At 38.5% G+C, this 14,842-nt stretch overlaps 1 long non-coding RNA gene across 1 annotated transcript in view; it reads right to left on the bottom strand.

Moving 5' to 3' along the window:
* LOC134736673 (uncharacterized) overlaps positions 1-14,842 on the bottom strand; it is a 66,643-nt gene that overhangs the window by 8,089 nt on the left and 43,712 nt on the right. Inside the window, exons 2-5 of the long non-coding RNA XR_010120861.1 lie at positions 10,963-11,044; positions 6,783-6,875; positions 1,844-1,995; positions 941-1,104 (exon numbers count right to left, since the gene is read on the bottom strand). This is a non-coding gene — a long non-coding RNA (uncharacterized lncRNA). The remainder of the gene's footprint in view (positions 1-940; positions 1,105-1,843; positions 1,996-6,782; positions 6,876-10,962; positions 11,045-14,842) is intronic.

Below are 14,842 nucleotides of genomic sequence, written 5' to 3'. Positions count from 1 at the left end.
TTGCCTCACTGAAGCTCTGAAACAGAATTTTTAAAGGTGAACAGTGATCCTATGACAGGCAAATAAAGTTGTCTTTCTTTTGTTTTCATTTTTTTTTTTCTTTTTTTGAGACGGAGTCTCGCTCTGTCGCCCAGGCTGGAGTGCAGTGGCACAATCGCGGCTCACTGCAAACTCCGCCTCCCAGGTTCACGCCATTCTCCTGCCTCAGCCTCTCCGAGTAGCTGGGACTACAGGTACCCGCCACCACGCCCGGCTAATTTTTTTTTGTATTTTTAATAGAGACGGGGTTTCACCGTGGTCTCGATCTCCTGACCTTGTGATCCGCCCGCCTCGGCCTCCCAAAGTGCTGGGATTACAAGCGTGAGCCACCGCGCCTGTCCTTGTTTTCATTTTTTTAAGTATTGTATATCATTGCTAGTCATATCCACTTTCTTGAGTATTCTTTTTTTTTTTTTTTTTTTGAGACAGAGTCTCACTGTCACCTAGGCTGGAGTGCAGTGGTGCGATACTGGCTCACTGCAACCTCTGCCCCTTGGGTTCAAGTGATTCTCCTGCCTCAGCCTCCTGAGTAGCTGTGACTACGGGTGCCTGCCACCACGCCCAGCTAATTTTTTTTTTTTTTGCATTTTTTAGTAGAGACAGGGTTTCACCATATTGGCCAGGCTGGTTGTGAACTCCTGACCTTGTGATCTACCAGCCTTGGCCTCCCAAAGTGCTGGGATTACAGCCATGAACCACTGTGCCAGGCCTTGAGGATTCTTTCTACACTGTCACCACAATTGGAAGACTGAAGATCCTCGATGGTAGAGACTATTGCTTACTCTTCAAGTATATTTGTATAATTGTGCCTAGCTCAGTGCTTGGAACATTCCAATTATTAATAAATGTTGGTTGAATAAATAAATTTATATACCCCTATATTCAACCCTCAACGTATTACCTTTTTATCTCTACAGACACTTTTTTGGATTCCTCCTATATGTGAATTCCATCCAAATAGGTATGTCATCCTTCTATTCCCTCTCCTTCTTGGGACTTTCAGCTCCAACTGATTGCTGGATATTTCTCTCTAGATGCTCTGTGTATTAATCCGTTCCCACATTGCTGTAAAGAAATAACTGAGACTGGGTAATTTATAAAGAAAAGAGGTTCAATTGGCTCATGGTTGTGCAGAATGTGTAGGAAGCATGATGCTGGCATCTGCTGAGCTTCTGGGGAGGCCTCAGGAAACTTACAATCATGACAGAAGAGGGAGCAGGCACATCACATGGCCAGGGCAGGAGCTGGGTTAAGGGAGGTGACACACACTTTTAAATGACCAGATTTTGCAAGAACTTGCTCACTATTGAGAGGAAAGTAGGAAGGGGATGGTACTAAATCATTTATGAAAATTCAATCCCCATGATCCAATCACCTCCCACAAGGCCCCACCTCCATAAGATCTGTAGGGGACACATATCCAAACTTTATCACTGTGCAAGTCCATAATTTCAAAGTGTAAATGCACTGTACTAGGCAACGCGGGTGACATGAACAAGGGTGAATCACAGTCTTTGCCCTCCAGAAGTTTACAAACTAGCAAGAGAAATGAGCACTTTCAAAGCCCAACATAAGTATTATGAAAGAAGTACAAACTGAGGACTGCAATGTCTGGGACTCTCTCACAGGCACTAACTCTTTTAGCAGGAAAGTTTCATCTAGAGCTAGACATGAACTTCAACATTCAAAATTCTCCAGCATGCTTTGCTCCTTGTTTATGCCCGGATCATCCTTGGGTTCTTCCCGACTGGCCTCAGTGCCCTAATTATATCCAAAATTGTGGTCACAATTCTTGGATCCTGACCTGCTTTCCCATTTGCTCCACATTTGTGGCTTTCACATACTGGAAGAGGTCCATGAATCTTTCCAACTTCTTAGACTCCTACTCACTGCTTGGAGACTTTGGCATCCTGGCTGTCTTTTATGCTCCCATCCTGCCTCAAGTTGCTTCTAAGTCTGTGCATGTTAAAAGGAAATAAAAAATCATATTTCAGGAAATACTTTAAGAAACAGTTAGCATTTGATTTAAATATGCTGCCAGCAGTCATGCAAGTAACATTGGAAGAAAACAAAATTAAAGCAGAGGAACTAAGCAAAGACAGCAGAGAAAACCTCAGGGCATATGCCCCTAAAGGTGGATAGAGTAGTTTGGTGTGCTTGGGCTTTTTTGGCTCCCTCAAGCTTTACCCACATCATCCTCACATTCAAGGACTAAACCTGTTATTATGGGAAAGGAATAATATTGTGCCAGAAAAAGGAATGGAAATGGGAGAAGAAAATAAATGCACAGTAAAATAAAGCAGGAAAGAGCTTGAGAGGATGACCAGAATTGCACAAAGGCAATATGGGCATGTTGGTGATGATCTATACCATGACTCCCCATTCATCAGCCTGAGCCTGGGGTTATGAGAAACAGAGCAGCAGGACAGTAGATGCTCTACAGAGTTTCCAGATGAGTACCCACCAGATGAAAGCTATCCTCCTAGCCACCCTGAGTTTTTTTCTCCTCCCAGGCATATCACAGGGATTTAGGAGCTCCCCATGTTTGTTCATGGACACTGTAGCAGTCTCTGCTGCGAGCCTATGGACTGAAGCAATGCTGTTCCTTACTACAAATGCCTCATCCCCTCACTGCCACGGCATTGCCCTGAAGCTGTTGCTGCTGCCAACTTTGCCTCTTCTCCCAATCTGTCTTCCTAATGAGGCTGCTCCTGTCACCCCAACTACATACATGATGTTGTGCTCTGAGATGTGTGATGTATGGTCTTTTGCTACAGCCTGGGTGTGTGTTATGGAGATGAGCAGAGAGGGCAAAGGAACATTAAAGAATTGAAGAAGCAAAAATGAAATGGTTCTTGGATAAGGTAGAATTTGCCCTGAGCTTTGAAAAATGGTGGTGGTACAAGTAGACAGATTTTGAAACACAGAGAAAGTAAAGGAGAATTTCCTGCGACTGAATAAAACTGTCAACTATGGAGTTAACAAAGTGTGTCTGGGAGTCAGTAGAACCCATTTAGCAGGTGATGAGAATTCACGTAAGGGACTAATAACATCATGTTTTGTCTTGGAGCTAAATTTTTTTTTTTAGTTTTATGACAGAAAGAGAGAATTAACATAAACAATAGCCTTTTAATGAAGCTGGGATGCTTTCTCTTTTCTTCCCTGTTAAAGGGAGTTGAGAATTGTCTTCCACATGAATTGAGAAATTTCTTCTTCACACAGAGAAAGACAGTTTTAGCTAGAGTAGGCAGAGTGAAGACATGTATCACAGTTGTTCAAGACCCTCCAGGAAGAGCTAATGCATTTGCTTTGGGAGCCAGCGGGTTGTTCTTTAGTAGGGACAGAACCAATCCATAAAGAGCCTTTATGTGAATGAGAAAAAAGATACTCCTTTATTCAAACAGATACAGGCTCAAGCAGGCATATAGATTGGCAAGACAAGTGTGAGCTGAGTTTAAACCTACTTGCCACTAGTCATGTGCCCTTGAGTATTGTGCAAACTTCACGAAAAAAATCAGGAAGCCCTCAGGTTTAAGACATCTAGCCATATTTAAAGTGAATATGAGAGGCCCCATCCCACTCTCCTAGCTGACATGAGAACAGATAGAGGTTTCAAATGGGCTATTTTCTGGTGCAATGAGATATAAGCCTAGATTTCCTATCCCTATGTCTATTTTTCCTCTGTTACTTTGAGATTGCATTACTTGTAGCCTTGAGTGTTTAAAAGAGAAGATCAAACCCATTTATTTAATGTCACAATCAATACTGAGCCCAGGGTATCTACAGAATAGATTCTCTGTAGGCAGTGTTCACTATGGCTTTGAGTTCAGGGAGAATTTATGAGCACAATTCTTTTTTCAGTTAGAAAGAAAGCACATTCAAGATGTACTAAAATAGTTGAATAGAACTGTAGTGCCTTACTGTACATACATAAGATGAGCTTGTATTTACTAGCCAAAGAATTTATAGCTGAGAGAAGTAGATTTCAGCTTATGAGAATTTCTATCTTTCAACTCAGTCCAATAGTTCATTGTAGAAAATTGGTTTGTAAGAGAGTCTGAGAAATGATAAGGTCATAAATGATTGAATTATGACATTCAATTACTAGCGTTCTCAACTGATAATATTGCCTTGTATGATGTAATGCAATTTGTAAATAGCCAGTTAAGATACATTGTCCCATCACCTATAGTGAAATATAATTTTGAAGATATGTTATTACAATTTTGAAGATATGAAGAATGTAGCTATGTATAAACCATGCTTTTTACTCATAGACTTATTGTGGGACTCAAAAGAAAGTGTAGACCAAAAAGTACTTTTTCAGCATACATAATTGCAAGATAAGATGAAGCATTGTATACTTTTTGATATGTTGTAATTAGATGGGAAATTAATATCCTCTTTTGTTGTCTCTAATACTCATTTGCAGTTACATGTAAGGTGAGCTGCAATATTTTAAGATAAAATAGTTTTTAAAATTCTTGGTAGGATTTTTTTTGTTGTTGTTTAAAACAAACTAGAAAACTGGATCCTATGTTAACACCTTGCACTGTGACATTGATCACACTTCAGATGTTGGCATTTTGTTTTCCTTGTTTCATGTGGATATTTTAATCCCCATTATCCTAAAATCTACTGGACAAAATGAGAGCAGTGGTAACCTAATAATGATTAAGTCAAGTAAATGCCTTACAACTCTCTCCCTAACACAAATCGTTCATTTGCCTCCTCACTGTCTTGTGAAAGGTTGGATAGTCCTAAAAACAAATCTGTGTTAAAAATATTTCCCATCTTTGAATGTTTCTTTCTTTTTCCTTTCCTTTTTTTTTTTTGACAGAGTCTGTCACCCATGCTGGAGTGCAGTGGTGTGATCTTGGCTCACTGAAACCTCCGCCTCCTGGGCTCAAGTGATCCTCCCACCTCAGCCTGCCCAGTAGCTGGGACTACAGGTGTGCGCTATCATGCCTGGCTAATTTTTGTATTTTTTGTAAAGACAGGGTTTTGCCATATTTCCCAGGCTGGTCTCAAACTCCTGTACTCAAGTGATCCTCCTGCCTCAACCTACCAAAGTGCTGGGATTATAGGCATGTGCACCACACCCAGCCTCTTTCATTTTTTCCTACATCTCTGAATCCTACCTAATCCAAACTTATTTGAAGCCTCTCTAGCAAGCTTTCCCCAACCTGTCCTCCCTCTCTGGAGTTCCCATGTCACTTAAATCCTTATAGTCATTTAACTAATTTTGATGCAATCCTATGCCATCTTAGATTATGTCTGTTAATATGTATGAGGCTTGTTTCCCTAGCAACACTGTAAGCCCCAGCATAGGAAATGAAGCTTATCTCCTTTTTGTTTCTGTATAGAGCTTGGTGTAGAGCTGAGCACAAAATTGGTGCTACTCAATTCAGTAAATTTAAGTCAGCTTCCCTCCAACCTACAGGTTGTGTAAGTTCCCAAGATGTTGCTCTTCTCTCACCACTACAAACTATATATAGATATCAATATACACACGTACATATATACTTATATGTATGTATTATATTACATTAATATAATATATACACAATACATACACACATATATAATGTGTATATATGCATAATATATACACATACATGTATACACATATATAATGTGTATATATGTATAATATATACACATATATAATGTGTATATATGTATAATATATACACATACATGTATACACATATATAATGCGTATATATGTATAATATATACACATACATGTATACACATATATGTATATATTACATTAATATATAACATATAACCATATATATTATATAATATTATATAAAATACATAGTATCCAATATTCACAAGATTTCATTACCCCTTAACTCTACTTCAGTTAAAGAATAAGACACATATAATTAAAATACATTAAAGGAAATTTATATTAAATTACACTTCCTTCAACAGAATTATTGATAGTCTGGAATTTAAAAATGTTTGAGAAATGGAATAAATATGGACTACTTCACCAAATCCATGAATAGAAGTAAGGAAGAGCTCCTAAAGTTGAAAAGGCTGGAGAGGATTACACTAAAATCCTCACATCAAGAAAAAGACACAACATGGATGAGCCAAAGGGACATTGTGCCGGATGAAATAAGCCACTCACAGAAGGCCAAATACTACATGATATCTCTTAGATGAGGTGTCTAAAGTAATCAAACTCATAGAAACAGAGAATAGAATGGTGGCTGCCAGGGGCTGTGGGGAGATGGAAATGGGGAGTTGTTGCTCAGTGGGTATAAAGTTTCAGCTGTGGAAGATGAATACATTCTAGAGATCTCCTGCACAACAAAGTGCCTGATGCAGATGACATGGTGTTGTGCACTTAAAAATTTGTTAAGGGGTTGATCCCATGTTAAATGTTTTAACACACACACACACACACGTGCACACACACACACACACACAGATGCAAAGAAACTTTTGGAGGTCATTGGTATGGTTTTTTACTTTTATTGTGGTGATGGTATCAAGAGTATATGCGTATCTCCAAACTCATCAAGTAGAGTACATTAATCATGTGCAAGATTTTTAATATATCAATTATTTCTTAATAAAGCTGTTATATATAAAAAAGAAAAATAAATACACAAGTTTAAGAATAGATTTAGATAAATTCATGAATGACAGATGCAATACAGATCATCAACAGGGAAATAAGAAATAATAAAAATAACGTCTAATGCTTTGTGAGAACTTACTGTATATCAGGCTCCATTTCAAATGATGTCTCCTTAATCCTCATGTTGACCCTTCAGTGGGGTACTATTATCTTCATTTTATAGAATAGGAAACTGAGGCACAGAGAAGTAATATTGCATTGTCAATAATCCATAACAGAGTTGGAATTCAACCTCAAGCAGTATGATATCAGATCTGGCATTTGAAGATGGGACACCCTTTCAACCATTTGGGTTAACATCTTGGTGGCAACTATTGCACACTCAGTATACCTAACACTGCCCGCCAGGCAAATGCCCTCTTCACTGAACTCTAAAAAAAAAAAACTCCTGAAAATCACTTTGATATAAACTTCTTCCTAAGTTGTTCTAAGCATGGACTTTTTGTAGCAGACACATCATAAGTTGACCCTTGGTGAGTCACACTCTGGTATGATATCTGTCCCTTGAATGTGGAATATTATAATTTGCTCCAAGCCAACAGAGTACCACAAAGGTGAGAGTATGTCACTGTTGTGATTAGATTACATCATATAAGATCCAGTCTTAGCAGACTGGAGAAAGAGCCTCTCTTGCTGGCCTTCAAGAAGCAAACAACTAACCAGGCACAGTAGCATGTGCCTATAGTCCCATAATCCCAGCTACTCAGGAGGCCAAGGCAAGAGAATTGCCTGTGCCCAGAAGTTGGAAACCAGCCTAGAAAATGTATTGAGATGCCTTCTCTTAAAAAAAAATGGAGCAAACCACTATGTTGTGAACTGCCTATGGAGCGTGTTACATGGGAGAGAGTGAGCAGCGGGCAACCTCTAGGACTGGAAAGTGGCTTCTAGCCAACAGCCAAGAGAAAGCCAAGGTCCTCAGTCACATAACACAAGAAAATGACCTGAATGAGCTTGGAAGCAGATTCTCCCCCAGTGAAGTCTCCATATGAGAACACAGCCTCACCAACACTTTGATTGCAGACTTGTTAGACTGTGATAGGCAAAATTCTAAGATAGTTCCCAAGATTCCCCACCCCAGCAAACACACCTCTTCTCCCAGTTATTCCATCAAACACCAATTTAGGTGCTACCATGAAAGAACTTCGTAGATGCAATTAAATTCTCAAATGAGTTGACCTTAAGATAGAGAGACTGTCCTATGCTGGCCTAATCTAATCAGATGAGCCTTTGAAAGGGACTGGGACCTTCCTGGAGAGATTCGATGTGTGAGGAGTATTCAATACATAGGAGATTCTCCATCGCTCGCTTTAAGATCAAGGGGGTCTTGTGGCAAAGAATGCAGAAAGCCTTTGTGAGCTGAGAACTCCCCCTTGCTAACAGCCAGCAAAGAAACTCAGGCCGCATCTCTATAACCATAGGAAGTAGATTTGGCTTGGAAAAGGACTCTTAGGTCCATGAGATACCTTGATTTTGGCTATGTGAGACCCTGAACAGAGAGTCCAGTCACACTGTGCCCGGACTTTTGACCTATAGAATAGTGCACTAATAAGTGGATGGTGTTCTCTAAGTTGCTAAATTCACAATAATTTGCTTAATTTGTTACACAGCAATAGAAAACATATATACTTCTCATTTGTGATGTAAGTTGAATCCATTTCAATTAAATCATGAAAATATTCAGTACAATGCCTGGAATATAGAAGATACTAAATATTTGTAGGACTTTTTTTCCCACAGGACTTCTGAAATACAGAATTTCTTCTTCCATCATTGTCAAAGTGATCTGATAACATTTGCAAGAAAAAGTGTGCACCATCCAGAACAAGTTAAACAAAAAATACTATGCAGTAATCTATTGAAATACAGCACTGTCAAACCATCCCTTGGACATCTGTGATAATCCAGGGATCAAAACAAAGAAAATAAGTCACTAAACTTTATCTGCATGCTTAGAATTGGAATAAAAAAAGTTCAAGTTTTTATCCTGGTTCTTAAAAGGCAGAAATGTAATATTTAATCTTTTAAATTAGTTGACAATATTGCTATTTCTCCAACTTCTCAGTCTTTTACTCACTAAAGGCCAAGGATACTGAGATCATGGGAAAGGGTTCAACAAATTGTCTCATGACTGACTCATAGACTTGGCAGCTGTAAATCTGTTTGTCATGTATAGAAGATGATCTCTGTGTTGAGAATTCAAATGTTTAAATTCTGGCCTATGTATCATAGATAATTCGAGCATTGGTTGCAAGGTTTTGGGATGCATTCCAATCTAAGCGTGTGCTGTCTGAAATTTAGAAATTCTCCTGTAGCTTAAAGCTTCTCACTTCCTACTTAAAGAGAAGTTTTGAGCTGGGCACAGTGGCCTACAACTGTAATACCAGCACTTTGGGAGGCCAAGGTGGGAGGATGTCCTGAGGCCAGGAGTTCAAGACCAGCCTGGGCAACAAAGCAAGACTCCACATCTACAAAAAATTTTTTTTTTACTTACCTAAGTGTGGTGGTTCAGGCCTGTAGTCCCAGCTACTCAGGAGACTGAGGTGGGAGGATTGCTTGAGCCCAGGAATTTGAGGCTACGGTGAGCTAAGAAGGTACTACTGCATTCCTGCCTGGGTGACAAAGTGAGACCCTGTCTGTTAAAAAACAAACAAAAAACAAAGTTATGCATCAAACTGCTACTACCACAAAGCTGATCCAATGTGGTGTTGAAGTTATTCCTCAAACATTCCATATTTAAATTTATGACTGATAAACATAACTAAATGCAACAAAGGCATTGCTGTAACATCATACACAAGCTAATGTATTTATTTACATCTTTATGGTTTTGTGCCAGGTACTAATATTCAACAAATACTTGCTTCATGCATAAATATGATATTAAAACTTGTTTGCCTTTGCTTTATACTTCTGGTTCTTAATGAAATATTTTTTTCTGTATGTACTTTGGCTATCTGTACAATAATTCAGCCACATTTAGTTCATATTGTGGCTTGGTATTTAAACTACTCACTGAAATACTGTAGTGGCATTTGCTTTACTGTATTATATGATCTCCAATTACTGGTGAATTTGCTGGGTAGCTTCCTGCTATATATCAGTGTTCAGTGACAACAAAACATTTCTTTTGAAATTTGTAATTTCCATTTTTCAGGGTTAAAGGTTAAAAGTTTTGCATATTCAGAACATATGCCTTCCTGCTACATTACAGTATTCAGTATTTACATGGGCCAATACTACATTTTCTCTCACACTACCAATTTCAATATATGTTTGATAATATGCACTCTTCCCCACTCTCATACACGAATTTCATTATAAACTGGAGGTATAACTTATATACCAGCAAATGTCAGCTAATAGGGTATTTCTGGTTAGGGGATTTGGTGAAAGATCGCAAAGTAACATTTGAGCTGGACTGTGGTTGATGGTCTGGAAGTAACAGAGATAGGACTGACTGAGAAAATAAAAGCAGGTCTCTGAGGAAATCTCTCAAAGGTAGGAAAGTTCAGAGCATAATTGTGTTCCTGCTGTAACTCAGAAGACTAAAATCAGTGTGTGTAAAAGGAATTTTAGGAGGCAAAATTAAAAAGCTCGACTGGAGCCAGGTCATGGAGGCCCTTGAATGACAAGCTATGGATACAGAAGTGTATTTTGTAAGAAATTGGGAGCAATCAAAGGTTTATTTGATTTTTTGTAGAACAGAAATAATACAATCACACTGCCCTTCAAAAAGGATTAATCTGGCAACAGTACTTTAAGTGAATTAGAGAGGAGAGAGCTGGCAGGTGGGGACACCTGTAGAGAGGCCAATAGTGCAGATAATGTGCCATAAAGGTAGTGAGAGCCTAAACTAGAGCAGGTGCATTGAAAACCCATAGAAGGGGCAGAAGGAAAAGATGGGGTGGAGATTGAATCAAAAGAATCCACTAGTTATTTGGATCTGGGAAAAAAAATGGAGAGAAGAGGTAAAAATTTCCCTTGGTATTTGAGATAACGGTGGTATCAGTTAGGACTGAACTACCATGATCATTCTGGAATGCACACAATTACTGAACTTGAGGGGTCAAAAGATCATCCAGATTGAGCTCTCCAGTAGGTGGTTGAACCAGCTTAGAAGCAGAAATCAGAAGGGAGGCCAAGTTTGGAGATGCTGACTTGGTGGCTGTGGAAGCCATGAGACTATGCCCAAAACATCCATAACACTGGGAAAGTATGTTAACTGAAGGCCCAGGGATTGAACTTCAAACCCACCTTACCATTTGACCTGAGAACGTGAACCCCACAGGCAGCTTCTTGCTGATGACTAGTTTTTGTGGAAATGGGAAGGCAGAACAGTTCCTAAGAAGACAAAGAATTCCTTTGTTAGCCAACTTTAGCTCCAGAACTCAACAATGGCTTTGCTGAACCTCCTGTTGACTGTGCTGCAGTGTAGACAGCTGCCACTCAATCTTCCACTATCCAATCTTTTCTTCTCTCCTTCGCCTAGGATCAGAGTTGCATCCTGGTCTAATCTGTCTCCCAGCCTTCTCTAGCTCCCTCCCTGTTTTTTATTAACACAGCCATTTCACTTTACACCAGCATTAAAATACTTGACCATTTAATGCTGTCTTGACATCTGCTTCTGAGAGCACCCAGATTAACATTAGTTATTTGAAGAGAAGTGATCTATATTCCATATGCCATTTTGTGCAATTAGAATTAATGTTCAATATAAAGTTTAAATCATTAAAGCAATTTTAAATTATTAAATTTAATCATAAATATAAAATTATGTAACATAGTTTATACCTTTAAGTGAAGATGTTCTGCACTTATTTTATTTTATTTTTTTTTGAGATGCAGGCTTGCTCTGTTGCCCAGGCTGGAGTGCAGTGGCACAATCTCGGCTCATGCAACCTCCGCCTCCCGGGTTCAAGTGATTTCCTTGCCTTAGCCTCCTGAGTAGCTGGGACTACAGGCGCACACCACCATGCCCGGCTAATTTGTGTATTTTTAGTAGAGAGGGAGTTTCACTATGTTGGCCAGGCCAGTCTCAAACTCCTGACCTCGTGATCCGCCCACCTCGGCCTCCCAAAGTGCTGGGATTACAGGCGTGAGCCACCATGCCTGGCCTGTACTTATATTTTAGAAGATTATTTTAGATGGAAAGGTAAAAATAACTATAAGAAATTCTAGTGGGCGGTTATATTTAACTTGCAATAAATATCCCAGAGTTATGAAACATAGAGTTGGAGTCACAGATAAGAGTGACATTTGAGGCAATGGAAAACCCTAGGTAACAAAATATATTTTTCATTTTCCACCTACTCAGAAAGATGTGGTCCCATTTATGTTGTTCTTCAGCACCCTTCAGCTAGTTCTTAAAACCTTTGTGCCACATAATTGCTTTTAATACTAAAAATATATTCTGATAATATATGAATTTCATAAATAAGATAAATATGTAAAACAACAACAAAACCTACAATTTAGCTGACTACCCACTGTAGCATAGTACAATAAGTTTTGCAAACACTGAAGGTTTTTTTTTGGTAGGCAGCAAATAATCTAAGGTTTCTCTTACACCCTTGTTTCAAAAGAAAATTTATGCTCTCTAAAAATGTATGACTTCAATCAAAACAAAATGGCTTAATCAATACAATAATTAGGCTATCATCTGAATCATTCAAGCAATTATGGCTTTCAGGTATATTGATGTGAGTATTCTAAAAGCCAATGTCAGATGAGAACTGACACTTTGGTTGCTGGAGCTATGATAGGGTATCTCAGATGTTAGAATTTAACTGGAAGGAAAATATTGTATGGATAAGCCTTTACTCTAGCAACTTTTGTTTCTTCACATTCTTAGGAGTTGTTTATTTTCTATTTGGCATCAGGCTTTGGTTTAGAAATCTAGTATGTTGTTAATTCTGCCTCCATTGGATGCCTTTAGACTCAGGAGACTAACAAACTATGTTAGCAGGAACATCTGTTGATCTCTTGAAAGTTAGCCAAAGATTTGGAGTTTCTTTGGCCAGACAAGTCATGGGATCAGAGCCCAGTTCTGAGCTAAACTTAAGGCCAATAAGATTAGTTCTGACATCTAGAAATAGAATTGAACACATGGGAAAATTTAAGACTTAGAAAAATTAATATTCTCTGATTTTTTTCACAGTTAAAGTGAATGGAAAAATAGGAGTAAGGCTAGATAGAAAGGTTGTAAAACTTATATGTGCACAATTAAAATAAAGGGTTGAATTATTATGTGGAAAGTTTGGATCATATAAAGCTATGCTACATAAAAAAGAACAACTCTTTGGCCTGGTACTACCCAAACTTGATGGTTCACTAGCTATAGAACTACAAAATGCTAGTAATATCAGATAAACATATTTGATATTGAAATGCTAAAATTAACTGTTTCTAGAAAAATGCAGTTCTCACTAACTCAGACTACTTTTGGATATCATTGATTATCTCTGTAATATTTCAGGTTTCAATTCTTTCAAGGTTTTCCTTACTCTTTTGAGCTACTCGAACAGAAATCTACCATGTCTTCAAAGATCTTTCATCAGGTAATCCTCCACAGGCTTTTCAATTCCCTGCAAATCTTTATCCTTTGTGCTACTATATTGATCCTTGGTGGTAACTATAGCACCTATGGCTTCATTGCTATCTATCTACATGGATTTCTTGCACACATCCATCCTTCTGTTCCTATCCTCTTCTCTGTCATGCTGAATCCTACATCTTGAGCCCCGCCTCCAACTGTCTTACTTAGATAGTTCTTAATTGTCTTTGAACTATAATATATTCCTAAGTCTAATTATATTCTCCTCCATATCACTGCTGTGCCATGATGCATAAAATGTATTTCTCAACTATACTTGTAGACTTTGAAATGGCAGGTATATATACTACTTTTTAAAATATCCCTCACACGTAAAATCAATTTGATTTTACCTTCATTCTACTAACATACAGTATTATCTATACAACATCCCAATTTTCAATTATCACTTCTTATAAAAATAAAATATGCTCAGCTCTGACAGATGCCTCATCCTTAAAATACTCTCTTCCTCATAACAAGAATCTCTGAGGGGAAAAAAAAGAAAAAAGAAATACTTTATTCCCTTGGATTCTTAGGTACCACAAACTCTGCTCATTCTGCTTACTTCACAGTTTCTTTTATGCCAACTTTGCTGACTTCATCTTCTCTATACAACCCTCAAAAACCAGGGTTCCTGGAGCTTTTTCTCTGGGTCTTTTCTCCACATATCTCTTTTACTTTAGGTGATTTCTATTGTCCTGTAGCTGTCAGGAGTGGTTTCAGGTGGAAGTTTTAGAATATAGCTAAAAATTATTTTTAACACTTTAACATTGTCAAAATATTGGGATTGCAATAATACTACCTGCACAGGAAATACTTAATTTCTTGATATTCCCTGGTTGCCACATTCAGGGATTTAAAGGAAAGTTATTTTCCAAAGTCATGTTCTGATGTAACTATCAGCTCACTGTATTAGTTATCTATTGCCTTATAACAAACTATGCCATAACACAGGGACTTGAAACAACAACAGTCATTTATTTTACTCAAAAATCTGCAATCTGGGCTAAGCTGGGTAGCTCATCTTCATGTGGCCTCAACTGGGTTGGCTTGACTGGAAGCTGGAGGGTCCACTTTCAATACAGCTCACTCATGTCCCTGGCAAGTTGGTGCTGGCTGTCAGCTGTCAGCTCAACTGTGACAGTAATGAGGAGACTCAGTTCCTCTTCACATGGGTCTTTCTATGGACTTTTTGGGCTACTTCACATCATAGTCACTGTTTGCATAGTGAATGCTCCATGAAAACACATGGATACGCATGCCATTTTTATGAACTTACCTTATTTGAAGCTGTCACAATGGCCCAGGAAGGGGACACAGACTTCACCTCTTGGGTAGTGGCAAGGTTATAGAGGAACATATAGATAGGAGATACCTTTGCAATTGCCTTTTAAAAAAAAAACTCAAAGTCTGCTACAGTGATTAAAGACCAAGTCACTATCTGTAGGTTAATTCTGGATCAGCCACATAATCCAAGTAATCTGTATGTCTCTCCAATTCTTTTTTTTTTGAGATGGAGTCTGGCTCTGTCGCCTATGCTGGAG

The sequence above is a fragment of the Symphalangus syndactylus genome, chromosome 5 (assembly GCF_028878055.3).
Source record: "Symphalangus syndactylus isolate Jambi chromosome 5, NHGRI_mSymSyn1-v2.1_pri, whole genome shotgun sequence".
In the NCBI taxonomy this organism is placed as follows: Eukaryota; Metazoa; Chordata; class Mammalia; order Primates; family Hylobatidae; genus Symphalangus; species Symphalangus syndactylus.
The sequence above is the reverse complement of the archived record's forward strand: the minus strand, read 5'-3'. Positions and strand labels throughout refer to the sequence as shown.